Here is a 14968-nt window from a genome sequence, read left to right on the forward strand (position 1 = left end):
AATTTTCCTACTGCAGTAGTTCTGGCACAAGACTTTCGCACAGCTCTTCATAATGATCTACCTGAGTGAATGGGGTGAGGAGGATTCACACATTAAAAATAAAAATATGATGCCAAATTCAGCATTTTGAGGAAATGAATGAAATTTTGAGAATTTTAGGAAAAAAGTCTCAACTGGGACTCACAGGAAGAGGTTGCCCATAGGAGTTGTGGATGCCCCATTCCTGGAAGTGTTCAAGGCCAGGTTGGATGGGGCTCTGAGCAACCTGGTCTGGTGGAAGGTGCCTTGACCATAGCAAGGGAATTGGAACTAGATGGACTTTCAGGTCCCTTCCAACCCAAACCCTTATATGAATCTACAAAATGGGAAAAAGCTGATCATCCTGTGGTTTTTGGCAAAATGTAACTTGGATTGTTTCTTGCATCCATAAATCCAGGTTAGGTTTTTGTGCAGAAGAAAGTTTTTTAAGATCATATATTTAAGTTCTTGATGAAAACAGCTAAAATGCTGTTTGATCCACCCCCTTAAAAAGATCAGTGGCATGTATAAACATGGCAACAAGTTCCTGGAATTCTCCTATATGGGATACAAAAATCCCCATTTCACCAGGATACGTTGCTGGAATTTAGACCCTATGAAATGAAAGTCATGCCTTGCACCCATCTTCTGTTATTTATGCCTGGTACTATTTAAAACTAAAAACACTTGAGAACTTAAAGACCAGGTCCCTCAGGGAGATGAACACCAGAGGATGGAGCCCCATTACCTGTAATTTCTGCAGGCACCTGAGGAAGCAGATGGCACTGGGGTTTTTGGCAGCCATGGCCATTGGGCCAGAGCGGACTAGAAGCAGCAGCAAGAGGAGTTCACTCCTCCATCTCTAAGGATTGTAAGGCAGGAGGAGCTGGTTTATCCTGCCCTGGCTAACCCATCATCCTGGAGCAAGGACTGCTGGGTTCCTGTGCTCAGGCCAAGAGTGGGTCTGAGGGGAAGGACCCCCATGGGCATGGATCCCACACAGAGTGTCTTGGCAAAAACCTGTGGTTCTTCTCACATCAGGCACTCTCTGGTTTCTTACATGGAAATCTGAGCCAGAGTTTTCAAACTTGTTTGGCTGTTCAAGAAAAAAGTGTGTTTGTTTCCACTTCCTGCAGGATTCTGAGAATCTACTGGTGCTGTAGAATCACCTCTGCAAGAGTAAGCAAAGAAGTACTACTTTAATGCTTGGGATCTGGCTGGGGGAAAGGCTGCATTTATTTCTACATAGAAAAGGTTCTTGGGAGGCTCATGCCTGTGGCTTGTATACAGAAGAGGGGATATGCTACCTTGGTGTAAAAGTGGCTCATATTGAGCATCTGCACTGGGCACAGCAGCACTGGGAACTGCATCCAGGACCAACAATTCCCTGTCCTCAGGGCCAGGTGATGCAGAAAAGTTGCATTTGTGCTGCTCTGTACCAGCCTCCCTCAGAGCCTGCTGACCACTCTGCTTGGCTGCCCGTGGTATCTCCACAGTGCTGAAACCTAATTACTTTCTGCAGGTTTCTCCTGGAGTTTACACTGTCAGAAACACAGTGAGAATTGTGCTGTTCGTGGATGTCTTTATACCCCAAAACTGAGGTACTTCATGGGAGCCATGGGACCTGCAAGGCAGCAGAAGCACTTGGGACAGTGGTGAGAAAGTGTGCTTGTTTCAGAGGGAATTTTGTTTATATTGCTTAACCCTGATATGGAACAGAGTAGCAATATATTTAGATTATCCCTACAGCAAAAAAACAACAATTTTAAACCTCCCTGAAGTCAAAACACATATTTTTCTAAATTTCTAGCGACAGATGGGAGGCTGTGTTACCCTCCTGGCTGTGAGGGTGCCTCTGAGGGCGTCCAGGCTCTGCAGTAATAAGGATCTGAGTAACCTCAGAGGGGTGTCTGGCTCTGCAATAATAGTCTGAATGCAACAGTGCTTTGGTCACCATTGCTCCTGTTCCCCAAAATTGCTCCTATTCTAAGCTGTCAATTTACAGACTCAAACCACACTGTCTTTGTAATGGATACCTGTACTCCCCAAGCAGATAATGTTTTCAGATAGGAGATCTCATCCAGTTTCTGAGCCCTGTGCACCTGGGTGACAGCAGTGTGACAATGCATAACAGCAGATTTTGGATTCCCCCTAATAACTTCTGTAACTGGGTGCTTTAGCTACCCCAAACCAAGGAACAAGCACAGGGCTTTCTGCATTCCATGAAAATGGGTAGATCTCCTTATTTTTGTGTATGTGTGTGTGTCACGATTGTAGTTTCTAAGGAACAAGTCAGTGGAATGCTGATATTACCCTCATGGAAAAACATTTATATTTTCCACATGCCTCTGGTCCTATGGATTAAGAGAAGGTTTTAACATATTACTTTTTTTTCCATTAAATTCAAACAGTTTGTTGTGCTGTTTTTCTTTTTTTTTTTTTTTAATGGAACAGAATAATTTCCCTATTTATATTCTGCATTTTCTATCTGAAGCTTTTGGTGTTAAGTATGCGTTGTGTGTGTGTTTTACAATGACTGCCCCAACACACACACTCCACATATGTTTCCTCTCCTGATTTGAATAGAAATCTAACACTGCAAGTGAAGTACACTGAACTACTGTTTCACAAGCTGTCATTTAAGTGATAGATGGTAAATTGGAATTTTGCCATGCAAATTAGTTAATGCTCAGATGAAGCCAGTGTTTAACTATTCAAATAAGATCTCAGTCTTGATCAGCTGTTTCAGCTTATATCTCCAGTGAAGCAGACAACTAGCTTTCAGCTGGAGCAGACAACTAGAACTCCACAAAACCATCAACTCTGCTCACTTAGAGCCATCTCAGTAGATCAAATGATGTTCAAACAGCACTGATCTGTAGCTATCAGCTGGAAACAGCCAAAGATGCTGTTTCTTCAGGCAAAAAATTGTGATAATTTGTAGTATTTTGAAGAGAAAATTTACATCTCTAGAATCCACTACACTGAGAAATGTAAAAATACAACAAACTCACAGTGTGACCTTTCTTTTAACGAGAACATATGTAAAATTCACACACAAAGAATAATATATTTAGAATCATAGTGGGAGCCAGGAATAACTCCTATAGCAAAGTTCCCTAAGCCTACATTTTAAATGCATGTAACCTTTCTTTCAGCAGTTTGCTACTGCTTTTGTGCACAGGAGACCTTTGAAATCTGGGAGGAAGAAAGCCCCTTGGCTATACAAAATGCCCTGTCTTTACCTGAGAAAACTCTACGCTGTTTCACATTTATAGCACTTCATTTAAACTTATTTTTCTTGGATTCCTTAGGGAAATTTCAACCTGTCAAGTAACTGAGAAGGAGACATCCACAGAGCCAGTCCTGCTCCCTCACCAGGAGATTTGCAGCAGCCTTGCTTATCCCTGAGAGGTACCAAAGTCTTAATAAAGATGGGGGGAAGGAGAGCATCTTTTCCACTGCAGATCTTCCTCGTGGCCCTTCACTGGAGTCTCCTGGAAAGAATTGCCACAGTCTTTTGGAGGTGAGGAATAACTACAGCTGAATTTAACTGCTCCTGGCTCCTCACAGTCCTTCTCAGCAGTTCCAGTGTTTGCCTTTCTCACGGGCCAGAGCAATGTCTGGTTTTCCAGCCAGGGCACTTGATCCTGCAGTACAGGTGATAGTGATGTGTGCTGGGAGTTCATATCACACTGCAAGTGATGAAGGATGATGGGAGCACAGCAAAAGTGTTGTGCTATTTCAAGAAAAGAGGACACAGAAAAAAGAGGTTTCTCTCCACTGCAAAAAAAGAAAAAAGAAATCTCATACTTCTGCCTCCAGCAATGTGAGTGCCACAATGCATGTGAAGTAAGGGTGACATTTTGGCATCAGTGCTGCTTTTTTTTTAACCTCCTCAAACTTTTTCTAGAGAGGTTTTTAGCACATATCTTCTAAAATTTTGAAAATATTGTGCACAGTAGAGACACACCAAGTCTTCTCTTAAGTCCCTCAAGACAACATCAAGAAGTTAGATGCCACAGAGCCTGGCAAGGACAGAAGGACCAGTTCCAGCCACTCATTCTTCCTGAGGTGATGCATGCAGCTGTGGTCAGCAGGGACAAGCTAAACAAGTTTCTGAAGAAAGACAGAGTGCTGGATTTTCCAAAAGAAGGACTCACTGAGGGAACAATGACAGAAGAAAGGAAACTGGGTTTGAGATGTCCATGAATGGGCAGAGAAGTGGGAGGAGGAAGCCAAAGAGTGGGAGAAGCACCAGAAGAAAGGACTTAGAGAGTGTGGGGTTACAGGAATCAGCTCCAGATTTTGTAAGTCTCCAAGAGGAGGGAGGAGACAGAGCAAATGATGCTTGGACAAGAACTCCATTTAAAAAGGAAGGCTGTTAGTTTATACAATTAGCAATCCTAGCAAAGTCCTTTGAACAATCCTCTTTTATGTAGTTTTATGTGTATATGTATGGAATGGGCCATTTTCTCGTTTACTAATGTGTATTCTCATCACATCCCATTCTTTATAGGCATCTTAACAGCATCTACACTCTGAAGACATCTGCTGAAAGTGGTGTAGATACCCAAATCGGTTTGGGTTAGCCTGGCATTTCTCCCAGTGTTCTGACTCAAAGATGAAATGTGTTGCTATCGTTTGCAAGATGTTCACAAAGTTACAAAAGGAGACTGTACGGCGTGCCACCATTTAAAATCTCTTTAAAGTGTTTTTCCATTGAAACAACAAACCCTGGCAGCTACCATCTACTCTTTTCTGATTTGCAGCCAGCCAATTATATCACTTAGAATGCACTTAATTAACAAGGATGGAAGTTCAAGGCATTGCCTTTATGCTTTATGTAGCTCTAGTTGTGCCTTAGGAAAAACTTACTTTTCCCTTCTGTGTGGTTATTTCCTCCACTGTTTTTGTTAATCTCTCCTACATGCAATAACTCCCTTGTAAATATTATTTTAGCAGTGACCTCAGAGTGTTCTGAGTGCCTTCTAAAAGTCAGGTATTAAAAGAATTCAGTTGCCTCTAATCTCTTTGTGTGACCTTCAGTCACAACAATAGCTCTGATGCTTTGAGAAGGAAGATCTGCTAGAGAGAAAACTGGTCCAGTGAATCTGGGTCTGACAAACCATATTCTGTTTTTGTGGACTACCAGATGGAAGAGCTACTGTAAGGTCTGCAATCAGAGGGGCACACATGCTGGCTGTAGAGGGGATGGAGACAATAGGATGGCCTTCAGCATGGTCTAACCATCCAAGCACAACCAAATGACCTTGCTGAGCATTTATGATGCACTGAGCCCATAGCAGCAGCCTGGTTTCTTTGTTCTCAAACCATAACTGCTCTGTGTGGTGGGCTGTGTCACCCTCTAAAGCTCAGCAAAGAGGAGGCTCACTGGGATTTAGGTGGCTCTGACCACAAATATACACAGAAACACACAAGCATCTCGTGAACTGTGTTAGAATTGCTGCCTGACATAGTCACAATGTTTACAGAAACCAGGCTGTGGTTCAACATTGTGATACAAATATCACAGTTTCAGAATAGCTCTAGATGAAAGGCTTTCCTATCATAATAACATTTTTTCTCTGGGTGAAGGCATAAGAGTGATAAATTTCTTATGGCCCTTAACAAAATGAGTGCCACAAAGTACAAGTTTGGAACTTCATTTTCCTGTAGTTTCAATAAAAGCAAGATCATAGATCGTGAAGAACAAAGCACAAATACATGTAGTGGGCATTAAAAAAAATTAGGAAAACAATGAAAATTTCAATTTAGTATGATTCAATATGATTTACTGAAACAATGGGTTTAAAATTTTGCATTGAGTCCTACAGATAAAATAAATTAATATGGGTCTTCAGGTTTTATGAAACTACTTCTTGTTTTTTCTCTCAAAATGTTTGCAAATATGTGCTTTCCTGCTCTACTGACTTGTCTGATGCATCTGACATCCCAGTCACATGAGATTTCAATTTTGCAGTGGGAATTCTGTTTTTAACTTTGCTTGAGTATGTTCAAGACTTTCTGATTTAAACTTAATTCTCCTGCCTCTAAATAAGATTTAAGTATTAAACACTCTTAATCAAAACTGTATTTTTCCACAGGGGGTCCCTGGCCAACTTTTTCTTTATGCCTGTTCAGATTATATCACAGTGGCCCCAGGCCCTGTCTGCCTGTGGACTGCCATAGGAAAATATGATAACAGTAATAAATTTCAGCTATGCATTCAATCCCCATGAAACCCTTCATTAGTCTCTCTCCCTGCTGTAGCACTGCAATGGGAATGCCAGAATGAGAGCTGCCAGGAGGAGCAGAAACTAAAGTCTTGGCAAGGGCCACACAAGTGCTTGACAGTGGACGGCATGAGGGCATAGGTGGTTGTCAGTGGTGCTGCCTCCACGGGGTTTGCTTTGCACTTACTCCAACCAGAGACCACAGACACACTGCCTGAACCTCCTGGTTTTGTCTTCTTCCCCTCTGCCCCGCAGGAGAAAGTACAGTATTCACCGATTCCACGCCATCACAGATTGGGTAAGGCTGGAAGGGAGCACTGCCCAACTTCCCTGCTCAAGCAGGATTATCCTAGAGCTCATTACACAGGGTTGTGACCAATGGTTCTTGAATATTTCCAGTGAGGGAGACTCCACACCCTCTCTGGACAGCCTGTTCCAGTGCTTGGTCACTGCACAGTGAAGAGGTTCTTCTGCATGTTCAGGTGGAACCTCCTGGGCATCAGCTCCTGCCCATTGCCTGGCACCATCAGGCAGAGCCTGGCTCCATCCTCTTGACACCCTGATACCTTCAGATGTGGGTACAGTTCTACCTCCTTTCATGCTGCTCATCTTCTCTTCAGCTGATGTGCCTCAGGAAAAAGCAGGTGAGTCTGAAAATCTTATTTTCATGAAAGTTGTTAACAACACTGTTAAAGACACCACTGAGCTTTCAGACAAGAGGTATAAGCTGCATGAAAAGCAAATCCTGAAAATAATTCAGGTGCTGGTTTCTTTCTTTGTTCATGACACCTTTCTTTTGTCTTCAGCACCAAGAACACACTGCAGTGTGAAGTTTTCCTTTATTTGTAACATTTTTCTTTCACGTTGCCATAACCAAGCAGAACAAATCTGTTTGGAAGTAAAGGAAGAAAATAGACTGGATGGTTTAGGTTTTAAGTTAAATGTTTTCAGAAGTCCAAGTATCATAAACTGCAATTTTAGGATCAAATCTGGCTTGATTTTGTCTCATTAAATGTTTCAATCAATTTAGGGTGTCTTCTTCTATACTTGCTTTAGAGGTATTTTCTCAACAGATGGACATGACACTTTTCCATTTTATCTAATGTTTCTCATGAAGACTGTAGCAGTATGATCAATTGTCACTAGAAATAACTTTGAATTTTCTCATTACTGCAAGACATTAAGATGTCAGGATATGATTTACTACAGCAAGCGACTTTTATGTCATCTATTTTTCAGAAATCCTGTGACTAGTTTAAATTTCCATTTCTCTGGCATTGTATCTGTGTGTGTAGTGAAACAAAGAAAGAATTGACTAACACACTGAAAGCATTAAGCATTTGAAGCTGTCTTGCTAGACAAATACAACAGCAGCACAGTGCACCACATGAAACCAAAGCAACCACCTGGAAGAGAAGGAGAGAAGAGCTCAGGCTATTAGCACAGTCTTTGAAACCATTTTGTCAGCAAAATACTCTTTTTCAGTTTGACTGCAAAGATAAGAAGTGACATGAAAGTGGAAAACTTAGGATATCCAGACATCTTAAAAGTCTGAAAATATGCAGTGCATTTCTTCTGGTCTTCTGCATCTGATATAACTTTTGTTGACTTCCTGGCAACAGGAATTTCCTCTTACACAGCTTGAGTAATAAAAGTGCAGTGAATGGCTATGTAAGAGTCAAACCATACCCATGGGTTAGCACACACCATACTGGCTGCACTGCAGATTCAGGTTGCTGTTTGCTGGAGAAGGGCTCTGAAAATGAGGCTGGTGGCAACTGCTGTGCCTACCACATCAGATTCATGATATTTAACTGAGTTCACACAGGTAAAATGCAGTGGTGTTGCAGGATTCAGGTGGGATTAGTGTTATTCATATCCACAAATGTCTCTGAGGAGAAAACGTTTGAATAAGAGACTTATTTCTTGTTGTAAACTCAGACCTCAATATCTGCAAAATCTCTTGCTGGTTTGCAAACCAAGTATACTCTGTTGTTTGACAGTCTTCTATGTTCCAGTGGGTACCTTCCTCAGCATCACAGACATGAAGCAGCTCTGCTTGGCTGCCTGGAAGAGGCATCCCTCCTGCCTGGGCGCGTGTGGAGAATGGCTCTGCCAGTGGCAGTGCTGGCCAACCCTTCTGGAAAGGGACTCAGTGATTTTGGTCACTGGGAAAGACAGAGGTGTCTGTGGCAGTAATAAAGAGAAGAGTGTTTTTCCTGGGTCCTAAAGATATTTTATCAGGGGGGTTTAATTTAAGAAATAGGCTGGGGTACAGGTGTGTGGTGGGATGCTACACTCATGTGAAACTGATAAACAGAGTAACAGCATTTCTGTTCAGGGTGACTTTCAGAAAGAGGAGCTCAAGTGCTGTTAGTTTTCTGTGACTATTTAGCAATTAACTTGGCAATGAATTTTCATAGCTACCTCTGTGATTTGCATATCTGCTTTATTTTACCAGCCAAAGAATTTAAGTCTAATACCACAGGCAGAACCTTTAGAAACAGAGAAAAACATTATTTAAAATCATTTAATGGTTTCACAGTTGAAAAATAGACTTAAAACATTTAGGATTAATAGGGAAGCCAACTTTGTCACCAAAATATAAAGCAGCTATAATAGCAGAGAAGCCTCCTGGAACACAGAACATTGTACCCTTAATTGGGTTGCAGGTGTATCTCAATGACTAATGGATTGCTCTGGATGCTGCTTGCATAGCAAGTTCCCCCTCTAGCTGGTGGAGAAAATGGCTTTCTGTCCCTAGCCTCTGTTTTGGTGACACTGAGCAGCCACATGTGCAAATGGACACATAAACCAAGGTGGAAATAGTAACTGAGAGATGAAAGGACACATCACAGTGGAGTGTATCCAGAAGAAAGGCTGGGTCAGATCTTTACTCTCGGAAAAATCGGCAGCATTAGCTATTGGAACAAATTAATGTTTCCTTCTGAAACAAAAATGGACATTAAGGGCACTTTCAATGACTGCAGGGTTTGTCATGGAGCAACACCTACTGCACAGCATGGAGAGAGAACATTTGTGGCCTACTTGGAGCTGCACAAATTGACCTGCCAAAAGAGAACCTGGGATAGTGAAGGTCTTAATATGTTTCACTTGCTTTTTATTTTCTCCTTGACACTTAACTTTTCCACATAAATACCACATAGAAAATAAAAGCTCTCTCTTTACATAATTTTAGTCTTAATATGGCCCTGAACAATTATTTTGTAATGAGCATTTCAAAGTGTTTAAACTGTCTGAAATACTGTGATACTTTGATTACTCTCTGGATATATTTAGTTTGCCTGAAATATAGCCAAATGAACAATGAGACATATTTTGGGGAAAAAAAATCAGCTATTAAAAGAGAATTAGCATGTTATCATAGCTAAATATAGAAGATTCTTTCAGAATATCAAAGCAGTACATAGACTTAATATATTGTTCACAAGGAGCTTTGCACATTGTAAAAATGCAGGACAGTGAGTCAGTCACCTATAGAATTTAATGGGAAATACTGCTCTTGGATAGGACATTATTAATGCACAGCCTTTTCTTCCCCTTACACCCTTGAAATATCCCATAGAGATTGGGTGAAAGTCTTTCCCTTCTAAAACCAGTGAGGAATTAGGACTATATTGTGAAATGCTGGTGTGGGTGCTCTTTTTTGTATGGTCTCTGGCTGATAAGGACACTCAGGATGCTGTTCAGCATCTTTTATCTAAGAGGATTTGAACTGAAACCTCTCAGGGGAATGCCCTAATTAGCACTCAGTGGGCTAAGCTGAGGTTTCACACTCATTACCTTTTGTTGGAGCTGCTCTGACGTCTGTCAGATTTTATGTTTGTGGAATTTATGTTTAAGCACCTGTACATGTCCTGACCATCAGGCCAGATGGTTAAAGTGTGATGTGGATCTGCTGCCTCATAGCAAGGTATGTAAGAGATTATTCTGCTGGAAAGTTTGGGTTGCATGGCTGTGCAGTGTCATTAGGGATAGTTCTTAAGGAGATAAATCAGGCATCTAATTGATAACTTTAGAAGCTCAAATCTCTTTTAATTCCCTGTGGGACATATTCTTGAGGTTTTCCCAAGAAACACCTTCTTTTTCAGCTGAGTAAGAAAATTATGTAGAGAAACATTACCTACAGGCTTATTATAAAATCCTGACTGTGCAATACAGATGCAGCTGCTTGCAATTCATCATCTAACTTTCCTGAAGTTCTATTTGTGGATGGCTTTAATAGACACATTTCTGCCAGTAGATATAATACTGCTCGCATTTATATGCAATATTTAAAAATACATGTGTACCTGCATGAAGCACACAGGTTCTGTGTCTGTTGTGCTTTGTTTTGGGGTTTTTTGGTTGCTTTGTTGGTTTGGGGGGGTTTTTTTAAAACCTAAAAGCTTGAATAAAATGACACATTTTTGTCCAGTTACAAAAAGAAGCTGTAATTTTGTGATCTACATGGAAAACCTGATTTGTATCAGTGAGATTTCATGCTACTGAGGCCTGGTTGTGTTTAAGTCCATGTTCACTCATTGTTATACTTATGCATGATATATTTCTGTTTATTCTAGTTGAGGTGAGCAAAACCTTCCTGTCAGTCTTATACTAAAGTGCTTTTTTTATTAGAATGGACTAATCAGATGACAAAATCTATACACCCCCTTGTGACAAAAAGTTATAAAAATTAATAAATTTTAAAAATAAAAATAAAATATTGAAAAATAAAATAATAAAATAAAAATAAAAATAAAACAAATTAAAAATTAGAAAAAAATTATAAAAATTAAATTGATACACCATATCTCAGTGGCTGGTTTTGAAATTTTGAAAAAACATTTAATTAATTATTGCATAATTTTAGTAATAATTTGTTAAGAACTTTTCTGCTGAATGATAGCACTTATTATATGAGACATAATAATTCCTACCTTTGCCTCTGTGACTTAGATGATTTGTGGAAACTCCCATGCTATGCTTCAAAATGGTTTCTCTCTGCATGTGCTGAACTAAGAGACTGTTGCTCAGTCAGCTGAAAATAATGTGGAGAAAAACACTATTCCTTTAGTGTTATAAGACATAAGAAGTAGTAAGTCTGTAGCTTCTACAAATGATGAGCTAAATCCTTGTTTTGATTTTGTGTGAAAAAGGAAGTGTTTGTGGATGCAAAATCAGGCATATTTTTCTGTTAAGAAATAAGCTATGTTAGTTCCTCTTGCAGTGCTTGCTCCTTTAGCACAGCTACAAGAGAAAGTTAAATTGAGATGATGACAAATAACTTATATGTGCAAGCTTCCTTTTTTCTTTTAGTGCAATGTTCATTGTGCAGACAGATGCAAACTGGCACTTCAGAGGGCTTGACTGATAAAGGACTTCATCTTGACCAGAAAAGAATGATTTGGTGATGAATATAGGAAATGTTCTTATGGTTCATGGCCTTTCACTTCCACATTTAATTAAAAAAAAATAAAAAAAATTTGCCAATTATCTTTGGATGAAGCATTTTCAGTATAGATTACGACTTACTCAGAAATCAACCCCAAACTTAATTTCTGTGATTAATCCTTTATGGATTTTCTTTTGTTATTCAATGCAACCAGCTAATGATTAATACCACCTGGGAGAAGGAGATTATGCAACACTAGAGTGGCATGGTGTCCATACACTGGGTCTGTGTTAATTCACCATGCAGCTGTCCAGAATAAAGCCAACCCAGCAAAAAGGCATATGGGTATGTATCTGGAAGGGAGGAGGGGAATAATGATAATTGTTTTGACAAGAAATAAAGTAAACCTTTCAAAATCTATGTTGGCTTCTGCTGGGTAGGCAACCACTGCATAGCCAGATGTCATCAGTGGTTTCTTGGTATGGAGGGGCATTTACCCTCTCCAAATACCTGCAGCATTTGTTCTTACACTGAGGGTGTGACAGGCATCTTACCCCACAACTTTCCTACAAAATAAAACCACAATTCAGTCACAACTTCTACAGTAGCCAGCGTACAATAAGCAATAAGCACTGTATAGCATTTCTATTGTGAGAAAAACCACTTATTGTCACGCAGCCTTAGTTTTAAAAATCTCAGAACAGATGGCCATACTTTGAAATCATGAGTATTCTCCACAGACAAAGGGCTTTTGTCCAAATGGATCTGAGTGCTTATATATATGGAAATACAGACTTGTACAATATTACACAACAGGGTCTGTTGGTACACGGGGAGTGTAAGAACAGAATGCAGTGCCACAGTCTAGGTGACAGTGTAAATGCCTTGAAGATTGTGCAAAGCTTATTCTGTTCAAATATAAAGCTTCTTCATCTAGGGAAAAGTCTAATTGTGAGCTAAAAATGAGGGCAGAAGTCTTGCTAAGGAATTTTCTTCTCTCAAAACCCATTCAGTTATGCCAGAATATGAATTACAAAATTAAGTCTATAGCAATTATGAAGAATAAAAGGGAATCTTGAGATTATAAGTATGAAGGTTTTATGCAAAAATGAATACCATTGTTTTTGACATTCATATATTCTGGACTTCAGTCCCTTGAGCGGAAATGATATAAAGCCCTTAGGTGGTTTTTTTGTTATCACCTTTTCATTTTGATCAAAGGAGTCATTATGCACCACAAATGTCAAGTTTTGCTCAGTGTGGTTTTCCCAGCTTTATTGGGAATTTATTGAATTAGAAAATATCTCGATTTTTAAGTACATAGAAAACTGCCCAGATGTTTGGTGCAGGTTTGGTTTTTTGTTTGGTTTCCTTCACATAGCAGGGATTGTGAAGGACATATGAAGGAAATATTTGAAAAGTAGAGGAAATAGGAATTGGTGAATAACAAGGGGGGCAAACCAAGCTGACCAAATTGTGACTCTGAGGCAACTGCACAGTTAACATTGTCATTACAGTCAGACTCTTTTTCTCTCCTCGTTGTCTCTTAGACGTATCATAAACTAGCAATATTTTGGGACAGCAGTTCCTATCAACAAGAACTGCTTTAAAATTTCTAAATAAAACCACATAAAAGTTTCTTGGTCTGTGATTCTTGTTATATTAGTAACCAACATCAAAATTAAAAGGAGAAAGTGTGACTAATGAAATGTCTGAGGGTCTTACAGGACAAACATCTTCTAATAGATGAAGAAATTAGCTGTCTTGTTAGTAAGTTTGTTTCTTTTAAGTTGTAGAACCGTAAGAGACAGAATAACAAGTCAGTTTAAAGATTTAGACAACTTCACAAAGTGTTTCCAAAGAGTAGGCTACATGCTCATGTCCATTTTTACCATTTTATATGGTCATTTCCATTTTATATGAAAAATCATATAGATACCTGACAACATTTTTGTCACATTCATAATTCTGTGAACTCCATGTATGCTTCAAATACTGGCCTTCAGTGGCATGTGAACTTCGAATGATGTGGGACTCAGCTGATGAAAAAAAGCTGTGCCATGAGTGACAATTAATTTAACTTTATTTTTGTCATTTTTCATTGCCAATAGTCTGGTACCATCCACACAATTCCTCATGTCTCACTTCCAGTCCCTAACAGCCTATGCAGTCAGACCTGCCCAAGCTTGTAGAGCTTTACAAACATTTTACAAAAAAGTTTATAGACAGTAAAGGGAAAATAGTGAACATTTACAGTTATTTTTATAGCACAGAGAACAATGCTCATACTTTTGGGAAATTACTGGAAGACTCTGTTATGATCCCTCAATAGAACAGCATTTTGTAGAGTTTCAATTCTTTGTCAAAATAACTGAAGTACTTTCCTGTCCCATGAAAAACGTCTGAGAATTTGCTGCTTTTTAACAATGACAATCTAAATAGGATCTGCTAGTTTTATTTCAGGAACACAGTCCTTAAAATGTCAATTCACAAGATGTCTTTCTGTAAAAAAAATGAATAAAAATGAGTATGGGATACAAGTTAGTGGGTATTGAGCATCAGGCTGGTAATTTGATTGAAAGCTATTAATATTATCTCATTAGAAGCTTTAGAAGAAATAACTCCCATTATTAAGCTTCTAGTTTCTCAAAAGGACTATGGCTAGGTAAGAGACACTCTTTTCCACTCCTGCATTTATTAAAATTTTCACTGAATACCTGTTTCTATATTTAGGTGATGATATCACAGCTCATTACCAGTGAACAAATTAGTTTGAATCAGAATCCAATCTACCTGTCGTTCAAGGGAATAGCGTGCATGGGAAGTGTTCTCAGTGGTGCTCTGCTAGGGATCACCTGCATTTTTGCTCACTAGAACAAGTCAGTAAAGGACAGGAAAGCACTAGCAATGAACTGTTTGTTCCTCCGACCTGGGATGGGAACATTTTGAACAGAAAAAGTGTTGTTTTTTTTCTCATCAGTGTGAACTTTTATCTCTTTGAACTCTCTCCCTTAACATTTTCTGGATGAATCAAATCCTTTCTCAGAGCAAATATCTGGGTCATGTTTGGGGAATCTTTAGTTAATTCTAACCAGCAGAGGTAAAGACATGGCTATAGGTGCAGTGACAAAGCTGTAGGAGGTTTGGTCAGCTTAGAACTGAGCTTATTAAAAAGCAGGAGACTCAAAATCATTGAGCCCAGTTTTGGGGCACTGACATTTCAGCAGCACCAGCACTGGGGTCACTTGTCATTGCTGAGAGAGTTATTTTCATTCCTCTGGCCCCCAGTAAATGTGTTATTATCCCACACCGTGTAGGA

The sequence above is a fragment of the Parus major genome, chromosome 1 (assembly GCF_001522545.3).
Source record: "Parus major isolate Abel chromosome 1, Parus_major1.1, whole genome shotgun sequence".
Taxonomy (NCBI): domain Eukaryota; kingdom Metazoa; phylum Chordata; class Aves; order Passeriformes; family Paridae; genus Parus; species Parus major.